Below are 20,577 nucleotides of genomic sequence, written 5' to 3'. Positions count from 1 at the left end.
AACGGCCAATTGTGTCTGTAGGGACGTCCGTCCCTTGCCTTCCTCCTTAAACTATTGAAAGCATACCCACTGCTGCTCATCAATGTGCAGTCACATTGGAAACCATTTTCTCTGGGAATTTCTAAAACTCAATTTTGCTGATTTAGTTGATTAGCTGAATAATAGTTGATTAACCCAGCCACTGAGGATGCACAAGCCAGTTACATTCTTAGTGCTGGTCCCAAGCCCGGATAAATGGGGAGGGATGCGTCTGGAAGGGCATCCAGCATAAAATCTTTGCCAAATCAAATATGTGGATCATAAATCAGATTTCCATACCGGATCGGTCGAGGCCCGGGTTACCAACGACCGCCACCGGTACTGTTAGCCAGCAGGGTGCCGGTGGAAACTGCTACTGTTGGGCGAGGAGAAGGAGAGGGGGAAGGCATGTGTAGAGGCAGTGGGAGAGGAGGAAGGATAGGAGTGCGGAGGTGAGAGTTGGAACTTTGAATATTGGCATTATGACTGGTAAAGGGAGAGAGCTGGCTGATATAATGGAGAGAGGGAATAAAGATATACTGGAAAGTGAGAGGATGCCTGAGGCAAGAGACCGGGAGGAAGGGGAGTAAGACCAGGAGCATCGGAAGTGGGATCAACTCTTCTACCATGGTGCGAATGGGAGGAGAAATGGGGTAGGGGTAATTCTGAAGGAGGAGTATGTCAAGAGTGTGTTAAAGGTGAAGAGAGTGTCAGACAGAGTGATGAGTATGACACTGGAAATCGAAGGTGTATTGATGAATGTTATCAGCATATTTGCCCTGCAAGTTGGGTGTGAGATGGAAGAGAAAGAAGAATTCTGGAGTGAGTTGGATGAGGTGGTGGAGAGGGTACCCAAGGAGGAGAGTGTGCCGAATGGAGTGGATCTCAATGGACATGTTGGTGAAGGGAACAGAGGTGATGAGGTGATGGGTAGGTATGGTGTCAAGGAGAGAAATGTGGAAGGACAGACGGTGGTGGATTTTGTGAAAAATATGGAAATGGCTGTGGTGAATACATATTTCAAGAGGAGGGAGGAACACAGGGTGACGTATGAGAGTGGAAGGAAGTGCACACAGGTGGATTATATCTTATGTAGGAGGCATGATCTAAAAGGGACTGGAGACTGCAAGGTGGTGACAGGGGAGAACGCAGTGAGGCAGCATCGGGTGGTGGTCTGTAGCATGACTTTGGAGACCAAGAAGAGAAAGAGAGTGAAGGCAGAGCCAAGGATCAAATGGTGGAAGTTAAAGAAGGAAGACTGTTGTGTGGAGTTCAGGGAAGAGTTAAGACAGGCACTGGGTGGTAGTTAAGAGTTGCCGGATGGCTGGGCAATCACTACAGAAATAATGAAGGGGAAAGCTAGGATGGTATTTGGTGTGTCATCAGGACAGAGGAAGGAAGACAATGAGACTTGGTGGTGGAATGAGGAAGTAAAGCAAAGTATACAGAGGAAGAGGTTGGCAAAGAAGTAGTGGGATAGTCAGAGAGATGAAGAAAGTAGACAGGAGTACAATGAGATGCAGTGTAAAGTGAAGACAGAGGTGGCAAATGTAAAGGAAAAAGCATATGGTGAGTTGTATGAGAAGTTAGACACTAAGGAAGGAGAACAGGACTTGTACCGATTGGCTAAGCAGGGGGACCAAGTTGGGAAGGGTGTGCAGCAGGTAAGGGCGATCAAGGATAGAGATGAAATGTGCTGACAAGTGAGGAGAGTGTGTTGAGAAGGTGGAAGGAGTATGTTGAAGGGCTGATGAATGAAGAAAATGAGAGCGAGAGAAGGTTGGATGATGTGGGGATAGTAAATCAGGAAGTGGATTAGCAAGGAGGAAGTGAGGACAGCTATGAAGAGGATGAAGAGTGGAAAGGCGGTGGGTCCAGATGACATCCCTGTGGAGGCATGGAGGTGTTTAGGAGAGATGGCAGTGGGGTTTTTAACTAGAATGTTTAACACAATCTTGGAAAGTGAGAGGATGCCTGAGGAGTGGAGAAGAAGTATACTGGTATCTATTTTCAAGAATAAGGGTGGTGTGCAGAGCTGTAACAGCTACAGAGGCATAAAGTTGATCAGCTACAGCATGAAGAATGCGAAAGAGTAATAGAAGCTCGGTTAAGAGGAGAGATGATGATTAGTGAGCAGCAGTATGGTTTCATGCTAGGAAAGATCACTATAGATGCGATGTTTGCTTTGAGAATGTTGATGGAGAAGTATAGAGAAGGCCAGAAGGAGTTACATTGTGTCTGTGTATTTAGAGAAGGCAATACGACAGGGTGCCGAGAGAGGAGGTGCAGTATTTTATGAGGAAGTCAGGAATGGCAGAGAAGTATGTAGGAGTGGTGCAGGATATGTATGAGGGAAGTGTGACAGTGGTGTGTGTGGTTGGAATGACAGATGGGTTCAAGGTGGAGGTGGGATTATATCAAGGATCGGCTCTGAGCCCTTTCATGTTTGCAGTGGTGATCGACAGGTTGATGCACGAGATCAGGCAGGAGACTCTGTGGATTATGATGTTCACGGATGACATTGTGATCTGTAGTGAGAGTAGGCTGCAGGTTGAGGACAGCCTGGGGATGTGGATCTATGCACTGGAGAGAAGAGGAATGAAAGTCAGTGGGAGCAAGACGGAGTACATATACTGTATGTACAAAAGTATTAGGACACAACTCGTAATCATTGAATTCAGGTGTTTCATTTAGACCCATTGCCACAGGTGTATAAAATCAAGCAGCTAGCCATGCAGCCTGTATTTACAATCATTTGTGAAAGAATGGGACGTTCTTAAGAGCTAAGTGCATTCAAGCGTGGTGCTGTCATAGGATGCCACCTTTGCAACAAGTCGGTTCGTGAAATTTCTTCCCTGCTAGATATTCCATGGTCAACTGTAAGTGGTATTATTGAAAAGTGGAAGCGTTTAGGAACAACAGCAACTCAGCCACTAAGTGGCAGACCACGTAAAGTCACACAGCGGGGTCGACTGCTGAGGCGCATAGTGCGTAAAAGTCACCAACGATCTGTTGACTTAATAACGGAAGAGTTCCAAACTTCCTCTGGCATTAACATCAGCACAAAAACTGTGTGCCAGGAGCTGCATGGAATGGGTTTCGATGGCCAAGCAGCTGCATGCAAGCTTTACATCACCAAACACAATGTCAAGCGTCACATGGAGTGGTGTAAAGCATGTTGCCACTGGACTCTGGAGCAGTGGAAATGTGTTCTGTGGAGTGACAAAACACACTTCTCTGTCTGGCAGTCTGATGGACAAGTCTGGGTTTGGTGGATGCCATAAAAACGTTACCTGCCTGACTGCATTGTGCCAACTGTAAAGTTTGGTGGAGGAGGGATAATGGTATGGGGTTGTTTTTCAGGGGTTGGGCTAGGCCCCTTAGTTCCAGTGAAGAAAAATCTTAATCCTTCAGCATACCAAGACATTTTGGACAATTCTATACTTCCACCTTTGTGGTAAAAGTTTGGGGTGGGCCCTTTTCTGTTCCAGCATGACTGTGCCCCTTTGCACAAAGCAAGGTCCATTAAGACATGGTTGGGTGAGTTTGGTGTGGAAGAACTTGACTGGCCCGCACAGAGCCCTGACCTCACCCCATCGAACACCTTTGGGATGAACTAGAATGGAGATTGCAAGCCAGGTCTTCTCGTCCAGCATCAGCGCCTGACCTCACAAATGCTCTTCTGGATGAATGGGCAAAAATTCCCATATATACATTCCAAAGCCTTCCCAGAAGAGGGGAAGCTGTTATAGCTGCAAAGGGGGGGGGGGCAACTCCACATTGATGCCTATGGATTTAGAACGGGATGTCATAAAAGCTTCTGTAGGTGTAATGGCCAGCTATCCTAATACTTTTGTACATATAGTGTATGTGTGAATGAGAGGGAGGACAGTGGAATGGTGAGGATTTAAGGAGTAGAGGTGACGAAGGTGTAAAAGTTTAAATTCTTGGGGTCAGCTGTTCAAATGACTGGGGAGTGTGGGAGAGAGGTGAAGAAGAGAGTACAGGCAGGGTGGAGTGGGTGGAGAGGAGTGATTTGTGACAGAAGGGTACCAGCATGAGTTAAAGGGAAGGTTTACAAGATAGTTGTGAGACCAGCTCTGTTATATGGTTTGGAGGCAGTGGCACCAACGAAAAGACAGGAGGCGGAGCTGGAGGTGGCAGAGTTGAAGATGCTAAGATTTTCATTTCGAGTGATGAAGAAAGATAGAATTAAGAACGAGTATATTAGAGGGACAGCTCAGGTTGGACGGTTTGGAGACAAAGCAAGAGAGGCAAAATTGAGATGGCTTGGTCATGTGTGGAGGAGAGATGCTGGGTATATTGCAAGAAGGATGCTGAATTGTGGAGCTGTCAGGCAAGAGGAAATGAGAAAGGCCAAAGAGGAGGTTTATGGATTTGGTGAGGGAGGACATGTAGGTGGCTGGCATGACAAAGAACAGGAAGAGATGGAGACGGATGATCCGCTGTGGCGACCCCTAACGTGAGCAAGCAAAAGTAGCAGAGTTGTCTGAACTTCCATGTTTTAATCCTTTACACAAAACCCTTTATTGATCACAATTTCAAGAGGCATCTGATGAAATACGTCAAAAGTACAGCTCTTGTCAAGGGGCTTATCAAAAACAAGGCCAACAATTGCCCCCTCCAGTCGCCTTGCTGTAATGTCAAAAAACTATAGGGAAATGCATGTTGTTTATACCAGGTCAGAGCACCCTTTCCAGCAGACAACAATTTCAGTAAAAGAAAAAAAAACATTCAGAACCGGTGATGAACATTAATATTGCAGGTTGTTCAGACTGAAAGAGGAGTAAAAATACAGAGTATACTAAAAGATTTAACAATGAAGTTGTCTGTGAATGTTCTCATTCATCCAGGTCATGGTTATCCACAGGAGTTGAATCGAGTGCAACTGGACTTGGTATATATCCGTGAAGACATTTCGCCTCTCATCCAAGAGGCTTCCTTAGTTGGTACCTTTCTGACTAGACCAAGATAGTCTGACTGGCTGGTGATGAGACTCAGAATTTATCCTCTAGGAATCGTTGTCAGAGCTATTGATATGCGTGGCTCTTTGTGATCCGATGTTTACCAACGCCCGTCGCTAACAGAGCCATAGATATGAGTGGCTCTTTTGTGTACCAATGTTTGGCCGCGCCCGTTGTTATCGGAGCTATTGATATGCGTGGCTCTCCTGTGCTCCGATGTCCAGCCGCGCCCATCGCCATCGGAGCTATTAATTTGCATTTGTTTAGCAGCAACGGTCGTTGGGGGTGTTAGTTTCGACTTCATTATTCAGTGGTCATGAGAGTCGTTGGAGCCGTTAGTGACCGACTGTTGTTCTTGGAGGCTAGGCTTCTTGAGTCTCCTGGGTAGAGATGAAAGGACGGCATTGTAAGTGGGAGATAGGTGGTGTCGCAGACCTCCTCCTCTGTTGAGGGATGGTTTTTCCTGATTCGCATAGATGGCTTCCTTCACCCCTCTTTCAAACCATCTATCTTCTCTGTCCAAAATGTGTACGTTGCTGTCCTCAAAGGAGTGTGTCTTCTCCTTTAGATGTAGATAGACTGCTGAGCCTTGTCCTGAGGAGTTTGGCCTTCTGTGTTGGGCCATCCGTTTGTGTAGTGGTTGTTTGGTTTCTCCTATGTACAGGTCAGTGCAATCCTCATTGCATTGTACGGCATACACCAGATTGCTTTTCTGGGTGTGTGGTACACGGTCTTTGGGATGAACCAGTCTTTGTCGGAGTGTGTTGCTGGGTTTGAAGTATACCTGGATGCGGTGTTTGTTGAAAATTCTTCCGAGTTTCTCGGAGATCCCAGAAACATACGGGGATGACTGTGCTATTCCTTCTGTTCCCTTTCTCCTCGTGGCTCACCTGGTTGGTCTTTTTGGAACGTGTTGCAGTTTTCACAAAGGTCCAACTGGGGTAGCCGCAGGTTTTTAAAGCTCCCCTCAGGTCTTTGTGTTCTTCTCCTTGGGCCTGAGTGCTGCTGGGCACATTGTCAGCTCTGTGTTGCAAAGTTCTGATGACGCTCAGTTTGTGTTCCAGCGGGTGGTTTGAGTCGAAAAGTAGATATTGGTCTGTGTGTGTATGTTTCCTGTCTTCCCCAATGTGGACGTCACAGTCCAAGAAGGGCAAACTGTTGTTCTTTACGTCTTCCCTTGTGAACTTAATGTTCTTGTCCACTGAGTTGATGTGTTTGGTAAACGCTTGCACCTCTTGTGTTTGGATTTTGACCCATGTGTCGTCCACATATCTGAACCAGTGGCTCGGGGTGTTCCTCTGAAGGAGTTCAGGGCCCTGTGTTCTACCTCTTCCATATATAAGTTGGCCACAATGGGCGATACTGGTGAGCCCATTGCACAGCCGTGTTTCTGTCTGTAAAACTGGCAATATGTAGTGTTCAGGCAAAGGTCCAGTAGTTGGCAAATCTGGTCTGGGCTGAGGTTGGTCCTATTGTGGACTTCTTGGCGGCAACGCACCAGAGGGCGGACTCCACGCTCTGGTTCATCCTCTCCGTCTGCCCGTTAGTCTGTGGGTGATATCCAGAGGAGAGACTAACAGAGGCACCCAACCCCTTACAAAAGGCCCGCCATACCTGGAAGACGAAGTGGGGCCCTCAGTCCGAGATGACGTCCAGGGGAAGGCCGTGGAGACGGAATACGTGGCTCGTCAGGAGGTTCACCATCTCAGAAGCCGATGGGAGTTTGGGGAGGGCCACCAGGTGCACGCCCTTACTGAAGTGGTCCACCACTGTCAGGATCACCGTGTTACCCTGGGATGGAGGCAGTCCGGAGACGAAATCCAACGCCACATGGGACCAGGGCTGGCTTGGAGTTGGGAGGGGCTGCAGCAGACCTGTGGGTGCCTGGTGAGAGGCCTTGCTGTGACCACAGACGGAGCAGGCCTTTACGAAGTCCCTGACGTCGTTCTTCATGGTGGGCCACCAGAAACGCTGAGCCAGGAAGGTGAAGGTGCGGTGGACACCTGGGTGGCACGCAAACTGACTGGCACGGCCCCACTGAATAACCTGGGGCCGGACTGAGTCCGGGACGAAAATACGGCGTGGAGGCGCGTGGCGGGATGGGAGCACATCACCTGCCTGACCATGGTCTCGATGCCCCAGGTAACCACGCCCATCACCCTCAGGATGGATGGGAGCCGGCTCGGGTGTTGTCGGGACAGGGAGTCTGCCTTCGTGTTGCGGGACCCGGGGCAATAAGTCAGCGTGAAGTCAAACCGACTGAGGAAGCTGGCCCACCGTGCCTGCCGACCATTGAGACGCTTGGTTGCTCGGATGAACATCAAGTTCTTGTGATCAGTCCAGATGGTGAACGGCTGTTCTGCCCCCTCCAGCCAATGGCGCCACTCCTCCAGAGCAGCCACCACTGCCAGCAGTTCCCGGTTCCCAGCATCGTAGTTCTCCTTGGCGGGGAGGAACCGGTGAGAGAAGAAGGCGCATGGATGGACCTTATGGTCAGACGCTGACCGCTGGGAGAGGACAGCCCCCAACCCGGTGTCCGAAGCGTCCACCTCCACGATGAATTGCCTCTTGGGGTCAGGGTGGAGCAGGACCGGGGCGCTGGTGAACCTCTCCTTGAGGGACTGGAACGCCGAGCGGGCAGCCAGGGACCAGATGAATGGCTGGGAGGGGGAGGTCAGCCTGGTGAGAGGTTCTGCCACGCGGCTGTAGTTCCTGATGAACCTCTTATAGAAGTTCGCAAACCCGAGGAAGCTCTGCAATTCCTTCCGGGATGTGGGATCGGGCCAGTCCACCACGGCCTGGATCTTGCGGGGGTCGGCCCAGGTCTGTCCCCTTTCAACGACGAAGCCCAGGTAGTCAACGGAAGGGGAATTGAACCGGCACTTCTCTGCCTTGACGAAGAGCCGGTTCCAGAGGAGACGTTCGAGTACCCGGCGGACACGCTGGACATGTTCCTCGAGGGTCCTGGAGAAGATGAGGATGTCATCGAGGTAGACCACAATGAACTCGTCGAGCATGTCATTCATGAGAGCCTGGAATACCGCCGGGGCGTTGGTGAGGCCAAACGGCATGACCAGGTACTCATAATGACCCCGGGGCGTCTTAAAGGCTGTTTTCCACTCGTCCCCCTTCCGGATCCGGACCAGATGATAGGCACACCGGAGGTCCAGCTTAGTGAAGACAGTAGCCTGGGTGAGGGGCTCAAGGGTGGAACTCATGAGGGGAAGGGGATACCTGTTCTTGATGGTTATCTCATTGAGTTGGCGATAGTCAATGCAGGGCTGGAGGCCCCTGTCCTCCTTCTTCACGAAAAATAATCCAGCTGCCACCTGGGAGGACGAGGGCTGAATGAGCCCCGCTGCCAAGGACTAAGAGATGTACTCGTCCATCGCAGCCTTCTCGGGGATGGTCAGACTGTACAGGCGAACAGACAGAGGAGAGGTCGGGAGGAGGGGCACATCGGGGGGACGGGCCGGGAGCAGCCTGGAGACATTGGGCATGACAGGAGGAGCTCCACTCCATGATGGTACCGGAGGCCCAGGCGATGTGTGGCTCATGCTGCACGAACCAGGGGCGCCCTAGGATCACAGGGAATAATGGGGACTGGATAATGAAGAACCAAAGTCTCTCCACATGGTTCCCGGCTATGGTGAGAGAGACAGGGTGGGTGCGCTGGGTGACGCTGGGCAGGCAGCGCTCGTCAAGTGCGAAGGCCTCCATGGGCTTCTCCAGTGTCTCTAGCGGGATGTTGGCCTGGGCAGCAAACTCTGAGTCCAGGAAACATTCATCAGCTCCCGAGTCGAGGAGTGCACCCACCGTGAGCCGCTGGTCAGCCCAGGCCAGGGTAACACTAACCAGATGGTTCTGTGGGGCAGGACGGCGGGAACAGGAAAGGCGGCTCACTAGGATCTCCCGGGGTCTCAGTGAGCCTAGTCTTTTGGTCAAGTGGGGCAACTGCTGATCAGATGTCCCTTCTGGCCGCAGCAGAGGCATTGACCCGCCTTGAACCGGGCCTCCCGTTCGGCCGGACTAAGGCGCATGTGCCCCAGCTGCATAGGTTCCTCCCCCGTCGTGGTCTGGGGTGCGGAGGGAGAAACGGCCACAGGGAACGTGGGGCGAGCAGGAGCAGGGGTCCTGTCAGGAGTGCTGGACGACTGGGGAATGGACGGGGATCCACGCAGGGCTTGCTCGCGCCTCCTCTCCCGGAGGCGTCCATCGATCCGGATGGCGAGTTTGATCGGTCATCGAGGGAGGTGGGCTCCTCCCGGGTGGCTAGCTGGCCCTTGACAGCCTCGCTGAGACCTCTCCGGAAGGTGACCCGAAGTGACTGGTCATTCCAGCCGCTCTCAGCTGCGGCCAGCCTGAACTCCACTGAGTAGTCCGTGACACTGCCACTGCCCTGCTGAATATTGCTCAGCCGAGCACCAGGGTCCTGGCCCCAGACTGAATGGTGGAATACCTTCCGTAGTTCCGCCCCAAAGTCCTCGTAGGTGAAGCAGAAACTGTCCCTCATGGACCAGGAAGCAGTGGCCCACTGAGCTGCTCGGCCTGTGAGCAGGTTGGTCACATAAGCAACACGGGCAGCATCAGACGTGAACAGGCTAGGTTGGTGCATGAAGACCAGCTCACACTGCATGATGAACGTGGCACAGGTCTTGAAGTTGCCATCAAATGGTCGTGGACTGGAGAGGCAGGGCTGCCGGGGAACTGGGTTGAGCCCCACAGGGTTGACTGGGGCAGCGGGCCCAGGGGGCGGGTTACCCACGACTCCAGGAGCAGGCTGGCCCGGCGGCTGGGGGGCGAGAGCCGCCGTGATGGTCTGCAACTGCCGCAGGATCTCTGCTTGTTGGCTCGCCAACGCCGCCTGCTGGCCCGTTAGGTTATCCACAGAGGCCTGGAGGGGCTGGACCCGAGTCTGGAGATCCCTCACAGCGACAGAGGCCGCCTCTAACTGCTGGGTGTGGGAGTTGGTCAGGCGGATCTGTTCGATGAGAGCTGCTTGAACCGGATTGGTCGGTACGCTCTCTATGCCGGCTGGGGTCGTCATTGGCCAGTTCGTACTGTTGGGGTTTGTGGAAGACCCCAAGCGCACGACACCAAGCAGAGATAGAGTTCGCCGAAACTGGCGTACTTTATTAACAGTTCATACAAAGGTCCAACGGGACGACATGCATGGCAACGCAAAGAGTCCGGCGAGTCGCTTTGCGGGTAGTCACCAACAAACAGAGAAAATACGGGAAAACTCAGGGGTAATCCAAATTGCGGACGCGGCAGGATGATTCCGCAGGGAAAAAAACTCCGCAGAGAAAATAGCAAATCCACGGGTTGAGATAAACTCGGAGAGAATACATAGGGAGGGAAACGTAACCACTTCGACGAATATGTTACGGCACGAACTGGCAACGGGCCAGACCAGCAAACTTAAACCCAGCCCTGACGACTAAACCCAGCCCTGACGAGCTGATGGTCTGCAGGCAAGGGATGGGCGAGGCGTAACATTTGCTGGTGTAAATTCATTGTTTTTTTTGTTTGTTGTTTCTTTGTGTAACGGGGGCAGTCCTATGCTGTTCTGTGCTGGTCAGCCTGCTGCATGCCCGTCACTCTCATCATTAGCTCTGCGTTGTGTTCTAGTTGGGTGGGGCCCCAGGTGTTGTGGGGGGCCCTCAGTCTCTCATCATCATCATCATCATCATGATCAAGGAAGGAGCGGGGACACACAGGACTCTATTTGGCCCACCTTGCCATTTATTTTGGTTTCAAACCCTTCGACAACCGTCCAGTCCTCCAGCGGGAGCGGTGTTTCTTACGGACGTGGGGGTCGAAGTTCAACCACTGCCCGGACTCCACTCGTGTGCGTTAGAAGTAGAAACCGTCCACGGGACTCCGATGTAAGAAAGGATAAACAAGTATTTTATCCCACAGCTTGCAGTATCTTCTTACAGGGATACTCAAGGTTACGTTCTCCTCAACCAGCAAAACTGTCCCACGGTAAGAAACACGTGTGTCTCGGCTCGATTGCTGCTTGAGACTCCTCCCACAATAAAAAATGGCCTCTCCCGCGTTCCCTCTTCCGTGTACCCACAAGACCTCTCTCTTAAAGCGACAGTACACGTATATGACGGTCGCTGGAAAACATACATAAAAGTAAATAATGACATAAAATTAAATGTAGTAAACACAAATAACAGCACACAGACAGGATTTGGTGATATTTCATACTCAAACAAAATAAAATAAAAACATTAATTTTAACCTGGTTACATTCACCCCTCCTGAAATTCACCAACATCCTGACAGCAGGATAAAAAGAGAAAGAGGAAAGGAAAAGCCCATCACTGACTACTGGCACAAGTGAAAAGAAGGACCTAGTCCTCCAGTCAACTTAGGAGCTACCTCGGTTACGAGGTTCAGAAAATAATGAGGTTGATCAAGTCTCAGTATTCCCCTAGATCAATGTGACGCCTGATACGCCACACCATGCACTTGGCCCAAAACAACCCTGTCTGATAGACACCTAATAACTCACATTAAACTAGTTTGAATGACTCCAACCTCCATCAAAGTTCAAACCCTCACACTCCGTAGAAATGGCATCTGAGCCATAGATTCTATTAACCTGTTCACTGACCTCACCACCCTCCCTGTGCGTGTCCTAACCCGACCATCGCTCTCTACTTGTGTGCGTGAGACAGTGCGAGCTGCAACATCTGTATCGAGTGAGGGTGGTGCCCCTGTGTGCGAATCAGTGTGAGATATAACACCTACATCGAGTGAGTGTGATGCCTCTATGTGTGGTGCATGTGTGTTGTGTGGTGCGTGTGTGTTGGGTGGAGACTGAGCAGTGGCCCCCACAGGACTGACTACCAGACTAGACGGAATGAACTCTTCCGCTTCTGCCCACTCAGATCTAGGCGAGTCTCCAAGTGATGAGACTGCTAGCCCCACTGCATCCCCTGAGACCGTCAGGACATCTGCACTGTCCTCCTCATCGGACTCTGCGCAGTCAGACAACTGACTGGTTGTACTGGACTCCTCACCCTGATCTAACTCAGGAAGAGGCAAGAAGTTGACCTCCAACAAACGGTTCCTGTGCACCACCCTGGTGTGCCCCTCTGCATCCTGAATCTTGTAGACGTGGATATTGGGGTTGACACCGACAACCGTGTACACTCCGTTCTCCCATTTGTCAGCCAACTTTCTCTTCCCTCGCTCACTCTGGTTCGCAACCAAAACACGATCCCCGACAGACAGGACAGTGCCCTTGGCATGTCTGTTGTACTGTCGCGCCTGATGCTGCTGCTCAGCCGTGGAGTGCTTCTGAGCGATCTCCATTGCACTCCTTAGACAGGAAAGCAGAGACTGAGCATAAGAGTCATAATCAACAACGTGAGGGTCATGCAAAACCTGCCTGAACATAACATCCACCGGCAGTCTTGGGACACGCCCATACATCAGGAAGAAAGGCGCGTAACCCGTGGTCTCGTGAACAGTGGCATTGTACGCGAGCGTGAGAGAATGGATCTGCTGAGGCCACTGTTGCTTCTGCTGAAGCGGAAGGGAACGGAGCATATTCCCCATCGTGCGATTAAACCGCTCTGTCCCGCCATTACCCATAGGATGGTAAGCCGTCGTGTGGGACTTCGCTACACCCGCCAACTTGAGAAGCTCTGCAATCAGGTTACTCTCAAAGTTTGTGCCCTGGTCAGAATGTATTCTCTCTGGAAACCCGTAAACACAGAATACATGATCCCAGAGTTTCTTGGCGACCTGCTTCGCTGTCTGATTGGTGCAGGGGAACGCGTGAGCAAGCTTAGTGAAGTGGTCAGTAACCACTAAGACATCGACTGACCGCTGCTTACTGTCCTCAGCGGACCAGAAATCCATACACACAAGCTGCATCGGTGCGGAAGTTTTAATGCTCTCCAGGGGCGCGCAAGCAGCTGGCTCTGGGGTCTTCCCAAACACACATCTCCGACAGCATCTGACATATGCTCTGATATCCCTCTCCATGTCAGACCAATAAAAACGCTGCCTTGCAAGAGAGAGAGTACGGTCCTGGCCCTGATGACCAGCGTGATCGTGGATGCCAGACAGTGCCTTGTCTTTCAGACTCAGAGGTAAAACATACTGAGACCTCCTCTGCTTGGACACTGGGTCCTTTGTCACCCTGTACAAGACACCATCATTGACTTCCAACTTCTCCCACTGTTTCAACAGCCTGAGGACCTTCTGGTCAGCACCATGCCTCTCACGTCTCGATGGCCGCTTCCGAACAGCGACAAAGGGCAACACCTTGGAGATGCAGGGGTCCTGCTCCTGACTCAACCTGAGCTCCTCGGTGGATAACATTGGCAGTGTATCCTGACCACCCGACAGATGCTGAACGTGCTGGACCAAACTGAGTGCTGTGAATACTGATGCATCAGGCCAGTCACATTTGGCTTGACAAAAAGCCCTGACCTCAGCTGCATCACAAGCAAACCCAGATCGCGCACTACTCACTGTTTGGGACTGGCAACTGAGTCTGAAAACATCCTGCACAGAGTCCCCCTCAACCCCGTCGGCTTCCTGAACAAGGGCCGGGTAGGGCTCCCTAAGTAGCCTCTGACTGACGGGCTTGGAAAAAGGGTCGCGACTCAAGGCATCCGCCACCACGTTTTTCTTCCCTGGCAGGTGTTTGAGATCGAAAGTGTAAGACGCCAACTTAGACACCCAGCGGATCTCACACGCGTCAAGCTTCGGCTTCGTTAGGAGATAAGTCAGCGGATTATTATCTGTCCAAACGGTGAAGCTTTGACACTTCAGCCAGTGGCTGAACTTTTCACACACACCCCACTTCAGCGCCATGAACTCCAGTCTATGAGCTGGATACTTCCGCTGTGAGGCACTGAGTGACTTGCTTGCAAAACCAACAGGTCTGGCCTTGGACTCTCCTCGGGGCACTTGAGACAGCACCGCGCCGAGTCCGTCCAAAGACGCATCGACCGACAAAATGAAAGGCGCCTCAAAGTCTGGATGGGCAAGCACCACACACTCCAGTAACATCGTCTTCAACAGATCAAATGCTTCCCCACATTCCACCGTCCAGTCTGCGGAGGTAAGCTTACGGAAGCTGCCATGGGGCTTCTTATCCTTAGCTGACCTCCCCCTCCTCTTTTGTCCAGCTGTAAGGGCGAACAGGGGCTTAGCCACGGAGGAGCAGTTCGGGAGGAAATGCTGGTAGTAAAATACCATACCAAGGAAAGATTTGATCCTACGAACAGAAGGCGTGCACCCATCACCTTCCATGAGATCCTGCACTGTCATGTTGGAGATGACCTCTACTTTGGAGGGATCGACAGACACACCTCCGCCATCAACCACGTGGCCCAAAAACCGCACCCGCTTCTGCAGCAGATGACACTTCTTCGGGGCCAGTTTCAAGTTGTTCTCCCTCAACCTCTGAAACACAGTGCGGAGCCTCGACAGAGCCTCAACCTCTGACGGCGCGAAGACAAGAAGATCATCAAGATAGCACAAAAGCTTCGTGAAGTTCAGATCCCCAAAGATCCCAATCATCATTCTCATGAAGGCTGCAGGGCTATTACAAAGGCCCTGTGGCATGCGATTGTATTCATGCAACCCAAGGGGAGTCGTGAAAGCAGTGTACTTCTTGTCATCTTCATGCATTGGGATGTTGAAGAAGCCAGAGGTGAGGTCCATCGTACTAAAGAGGCAGTTACCACCCAGCGCGGCAAGACAGTCCGACTGGTGTGGCAAGGGATGAGCGTCTTTCAAGGTCCGAGCATTCAGCCATCTGAAATCAGTGCAGATCCGAAGCCCGCCATCCTTCTTCCATACCATAACCAGCGGTGAAGCGTATGCGCTCGAGGACTTCCGGATAATCCCTTTCTCCTCCATATCAGTGAGAACCTGTCTCAACTTCTGATAGTGGGCTGGGGGAACCCTCCTGTAGGGCAAGCAAAAGGGGCGCTCATCCACCAGATGGATGCGATGTGTGTATCCTGTGACCTCGCCACAGTCCAGAGAGTCCCTGGAGAAGATGTCATGGTACTCGGTGAGCAGCTGAGTGAGCTGGGACTTGCATGCCTCACTAACCTGACAGGAGCTGAGGTCAATGTCACTGAGTCCGAGCTCTGACAAACTCCTAGCCGGCTGGACAGGGGGACAGGCACTATCTGTGGCGTTGGACTCATGCCTCCCTGCAACTGATTGCAGTCCCTGGAAAACATTAAAGTCCTCAATCGCCAAGCATGGAAACACATCAGCCAACTTGCAGTTCCTTTTCAGTGTGATGGCTTTGTCAGATGGATTGACAACAGTCATGGGTACCCACCTATCACCCCAGAGCGGTGTGACAAGTCGACCTACGAGGACACTGCGTGGTATGGCCTTGGAGTCTGTCGGCTCCACAACAACAGTGCTTCCAGCTGACATAGGCACCTTAGCAGGAAGTCTGCCCCAGACTAAGTGCTCGTGCCTCGGTAAGAGTGTCACGGCCTGGGTGAGCTTAACAGTACCTATCTTCTCAGGAACTGCACCACCCCTCCAGCGCTCTACATTCGTGAACATGGACAAGAACTGTTCAACGTCAGGACTAGACGGATGTTCCTGTCTGGACGCGATGTCCCAGTACTCAGTACCACTCTTGAGTACATGGGCCACATGTTTAATGACGTTTGTGCCGACTATCAGATCATCATGCTGACCGGGCACGACCAGAGTGGGTATGACAAAGGAAATACCATAAAGCTGCATGTTGAGGTCATAAAAACCATCAGGCCTAGTCTCCAGACCACCGCAGCCAATCAAGACAATGTTCTCTTCAGGCTGCTGCTTCTCAGGTAAAACACCCCCAGAGCGGAGCTTCTCTACTGCATTTTCACTGATACTGCATGACATAGAGCCAGTATCCAACATGCCATTAAGCTGCACACTCTGGTTGACAAGAACAGGAGCATAGAACAAGTCACTGAAAGCCTGAATCCTCTGTGTCGCCTGAATGACCATACGCGAACCCTGAGGTGCTTTGGCACACTTGTCTTCATACAAGTGAGCCAGGTCGGAGACATCAGTGAGGGATACATCTACATTACCCACACCATCCCTCTCTAGGTGTGGGTTTAGTAGTTTAACGGACGAGACTGACGACCAGCTCTTCCACCAGGCTGAGAACGGAGCTGGTTGGGCGGCTGAGGGTGAGGACAGTCCCTCTTCCAATGACCAGGAGACAAACAGTTTATACATCGGTTCTCCCGGCTGCAGTGGGAAAATGTGGAGTGATCCGGAGACTTACAAACCCTGCACAACCTCTGCGGTGCATCTGACACCTGCCCTGCGGCGCTAGCTGGCGGTTGAGTCTGCGTCGGTGTCCGGACTGCAGCGCTAACTGGAACCTGAGTCTGCATTTTGACCAAACGGTCTAGCAAGCTCACCAAACTCCTCATATAATCATCACCGCCAGAGACAGGTGCAGGAGACGGTGTAGGAGACCTTGCACAAAATGGTATAGGAGATGACGCATGAGCCGGGACGGGAGATAGCACCACCGGCACGGTCGCGTTCAAGTCGGGAGCCATGTCGACTACAGGGACATGAACCTGTGAATGGAACCTACGCTCTACCGCGCCTGCTTCACGTTGTCCACCTGCAGCAACACCGGACTTCCTCTCCAGCATGTGCTCATCAAGCCTCTCCTGGATCTCGCTAGCAGACCATTTCCCTGCGGACTTGAACTTAAAAACATTGGCAAGAGACTGATCTGGACAGTGTTTGATAAACATCATGCTTACCTCGTGGCTTGGCTCTTCAATACTACGGCCCTGCCACTTCAAGCATTCGTCAGCCACCTCCACTGTTTTATTAAGCCTAATCCAATACTCCATAGCGTCCTCACCTGGCTTGGGCAGCGTACTGTAAAAGTCCGCCAGGGGCATGCTCGAGTATGTGAAGTCACTAAAGTGTTGCTTCAGTACATCAAAAATAATGTGGGGGTTCGCTATGTGGTCGACAGATGTGTTGCGCAGCTTTATCCTCACCACGTCCCCTGCTTTCCCCATAAGCTTAGCTAGAATCTCATGTGACTGCTCACTAACTGGAATGGCTCGCTTCCTCAAATACAAAGTCATAAGGCTCTCCCACTCATGAACTGTAAACTTATCAGAGCTATCGCCCCTGAAAATAGGAGGCTCCCTAGCGTCTGTCTGCATTACTACTCTAACACTAGGCACTGTCTCCGAACACTGTTCAGCAGACCTAGCACTGTCTGTGTGTGTGTTTCTAAGCATTTGTGTTTCCTGCAGCTTAGCAGTGATTGACTCTCCTATCTTCTCTGCTAACCGAGTAATGAGCATGGCTAACTCACCCACTGGCTGCTCGCTGTTACCCAGCACAGCCCCTTCGCTGATACCTGGCCTGGCCCGTTCTACGTAGCGTGTGGAGGTGAACTGAGGAGTGCCAAATGTGGTCGGGTCTCTAGGTCCTGGTGCTCTGGTGTCTGGTTCCCCGCCCTCTAAGAGCTGCCCGAAACTCCTACCTACACCTAGCCGTAAACCCCCACCCACATCTAACTGGTACCCCCTCTCCATAGCACACTGGCGATCCAAAAGATCCTGATCAGCAATGTTACCCCCACCTACGTACGAACCACCCTCTGCCATGTTCCTACCTCTAACACTCAGATAAAATAAAAAATAAAATAAAAAAGTGAAAAGCTCAATTCATTTAAATAATTGAATCTAGAAATCACTAAGAGATTGAAACAATCACACACAATCAACAAATTCACCAATAGATTAATCACATATGCACATATCCAGTAGTTTAGATCAATAGATTATTCACACGAGTCCTTCAATCACATCAACATTAACCTTTTTTTCCTTTTTTTTTTTCGTGTGTTTTTCTTCCTTCAGTATATACAAATGTCCTGTTCACAAGCCCAGTCCATGGTAACCACAGCTATGACTGTCCAGTGTCCACACAGCTCAACTCCAGTCCACTGTAACATGAGTGTACAGTCTGTAGAAATACCTGAGGACGTCTGGGGCTTGATGACGACAGCAGCCTCCCGCGGCGAGCAACTGATGTCACTCTCAGAATCCAGGAGGGTCACGGCACCAATGTAACGGGGGCAGTCCTATGCTGTTCTGTGCTGGTCAGCCTGCTGCATGCCCGTCACTCTCATCATTAGCTCTGCGTTGTGTTCTAGTTGGGTGGGGCCCCAGGTGTTGTGGGGGGCCCTCAGTCTCTCATCATCATCATCATCATCATCATGATCAAGGAAGGAGCGGGGACACACAGGACTCTATTTGGCCCACCTTGCCATTTATTTTGGTTTCAAACCCTTCGACAACCGTCCAGTCCTCCAGCGGGAGCGGTGTTTCTTACGGACGTGGGGGTCGAAGTTCAACCACTGCCCGGACTCCACTCGTGTGCGTTAGAAGTAGAAACCGTCCACGGGACTCCGATGTAAGAAAGGATAAACAAGTATTTTATCCCACAGCTTGCAGTATCTTCTTACAGGGATACTCAAGGTTACGTTCTCCTCAACCAGCAAAACTGTCCCACGGTAAGAAACACGTGTGTCTCGGCTCGATTGCTGCTTGAGACTCCTCCCACAAAACAAAAATGGCCTCTCCCGCGTTCCCTCTTCCGTGTACCCACAAGACCTCTCTCTTAAAGCGACAGTACACGTATATGACGGTCGTTGGAAAACATACATAAAAGTAAATAATGACATAAAATAAAATGTAGTAAACACAACTAACAGCACACAGACAGGATTTGGTGATATTTCATACTCAAACAAAATAAAATAAAAACATTAATTTTAACCTGGTTACATTTGGGAATCGCTCTTAGTCTGGCTCCTCCCCTGGGACCAATTTGCCATGGGAGACCCTACCAGGGACTATTGCCCCCGACAACACAGCTCCCAGGATCATTGGGACACACAAACCGCTCCACCATGTTAAGGTGACAATTCTCAGAGGAGAGATATATTTATCTCTTGTATAAATAACTATTTCCGTTACATTTAATTTAATAAATCTGATTAAATAAATTATTTTACTAAATATTTAACTTAAATGATAAATCAGTCATTCCAAATAAATATATAGCAACCTGCTAAACATATAACATATCTAAATCACGGATAACATTTAGATATTTAGTTAAGTAAATAAATATTTTGGAAACCGTTATATATTTAAATGAAATGCTAATTCTGTATTTAAAACACAAACATTTAACGCTAGGTTTAGGGTTAAAAATGTGTGCATTAAATATTTAATGCACAGCAACCAATGGTGGGATAGAAAACACCATTGGTCGCTGTGCATCGTAACTACCTACCCGATTTGTTGTAATAGTTCAAATGTTTTGTCCTCTAATTGGTTGCTGTCCACCGAAATTAGGGGCTTGACGCGAGGCAAAGGAAACTGATTTTCTTTGTTGAATCACATCAGCGGCTGATGAGTGCGCGACGCACGAAAGAAGCTTGTACTGCAATGTATTAAAAGTTATATATATATACACTACCGTTCAAAAGTTTGGGATCACCCAAACAATTGTGTTTTCCATGAAAAGTCACACTTATTCACCACCATATGTTGTGAAATGAATAGAAAATAGAGTCAAGACATTGACAAGGTTAGAAATAATGATTTGTATTTGAAATAAGATTTTTTTTACATCAAACTTTGCTTTCGTCAAAGAATCCTCCATTTGCAGCAATTACAGCATTGCAGACCTTTGGCATTCTAGCTGTTAATTTGTTGAGGTAATCTGGAGAAATGGCACCCCACGCTTCCAGAAGCAGCTCCCACAAGTTGGATTGGTTGGATGGGCACTTCTTGCGTACCATACGGTCAAGCTGCTCCCACAACAGCTCAATGGGGTTCAGATCTGGTGACTGCGCTGGCCACTCCATTACCGATAGAATACCAGCTGCCTGCTTCTGCTCTAAATAGTTCTTGCACAATTTGGAGGTGTGTTTAGGGTCATTGTCCTGTTGTAGGATGAAATTGGCTCCAATCAAACGCTGTCCACTGGGTATGGCATGGCGTTGCAAAATGGAGTGATAGCCTTCCTTATTCAGAATCCCTTTTACCCTGTACAAATCTCCCACCTTACCAGCACCAAAGCAACCCCAGACCATCACATTACCTCCACCATGCTTAACAGATGGCGTCAGGCATTCTTCCAGCATCTTTTCATTTGTTCTGCGTCTCACAAACGTTCTTCTTTGTGATCCAAACACCTCAAACTTGGATTCATCCGTCCACAACACTTTTTTCCAGTCTTCCTCTGTCCAATGTCTGTGTTCTTTTGCCCATCTTAATCTTTTTCTTTTATTGGTCAGTCTCAGATATGGCTTTTTCTTTGCCACTCTGCCCTGAAGCCCAGAATCCCGCAGCCGCCTCTTCACTGTAGATGTTGACACTGGTGTTTTGCGGGTACTATTTAATGAAGATGCCAGTTGGGGACCTGTGAGGCGTCTGTTTCTCAAACTAGAGACTCTAATGTACTTATCCTCTTGCTCAGTTGTGACACGCGGCCTCCAACTTCT

The sequence above is a fragment of the Lampris incognitus genome, chromosome 1 (genome assembly GCF_029633865.1).
Source record: "Lampris incognitus isolate fLamInc1 chromosome 1, fLamInc1.hap2, whole genome shotgun sequence".
In the NCBI taxonomy this organism is placed as follows: Eukaryota; Metazoa; Chordata; class Actinopteri; order Lampriformes; family Lampridae; genus Lampris; species Lampris incognitus.
The sequence above is the reverse complement of the archived record's forward strand: the minus strand, read 5'-3'. Positions refer to the sequence as shown.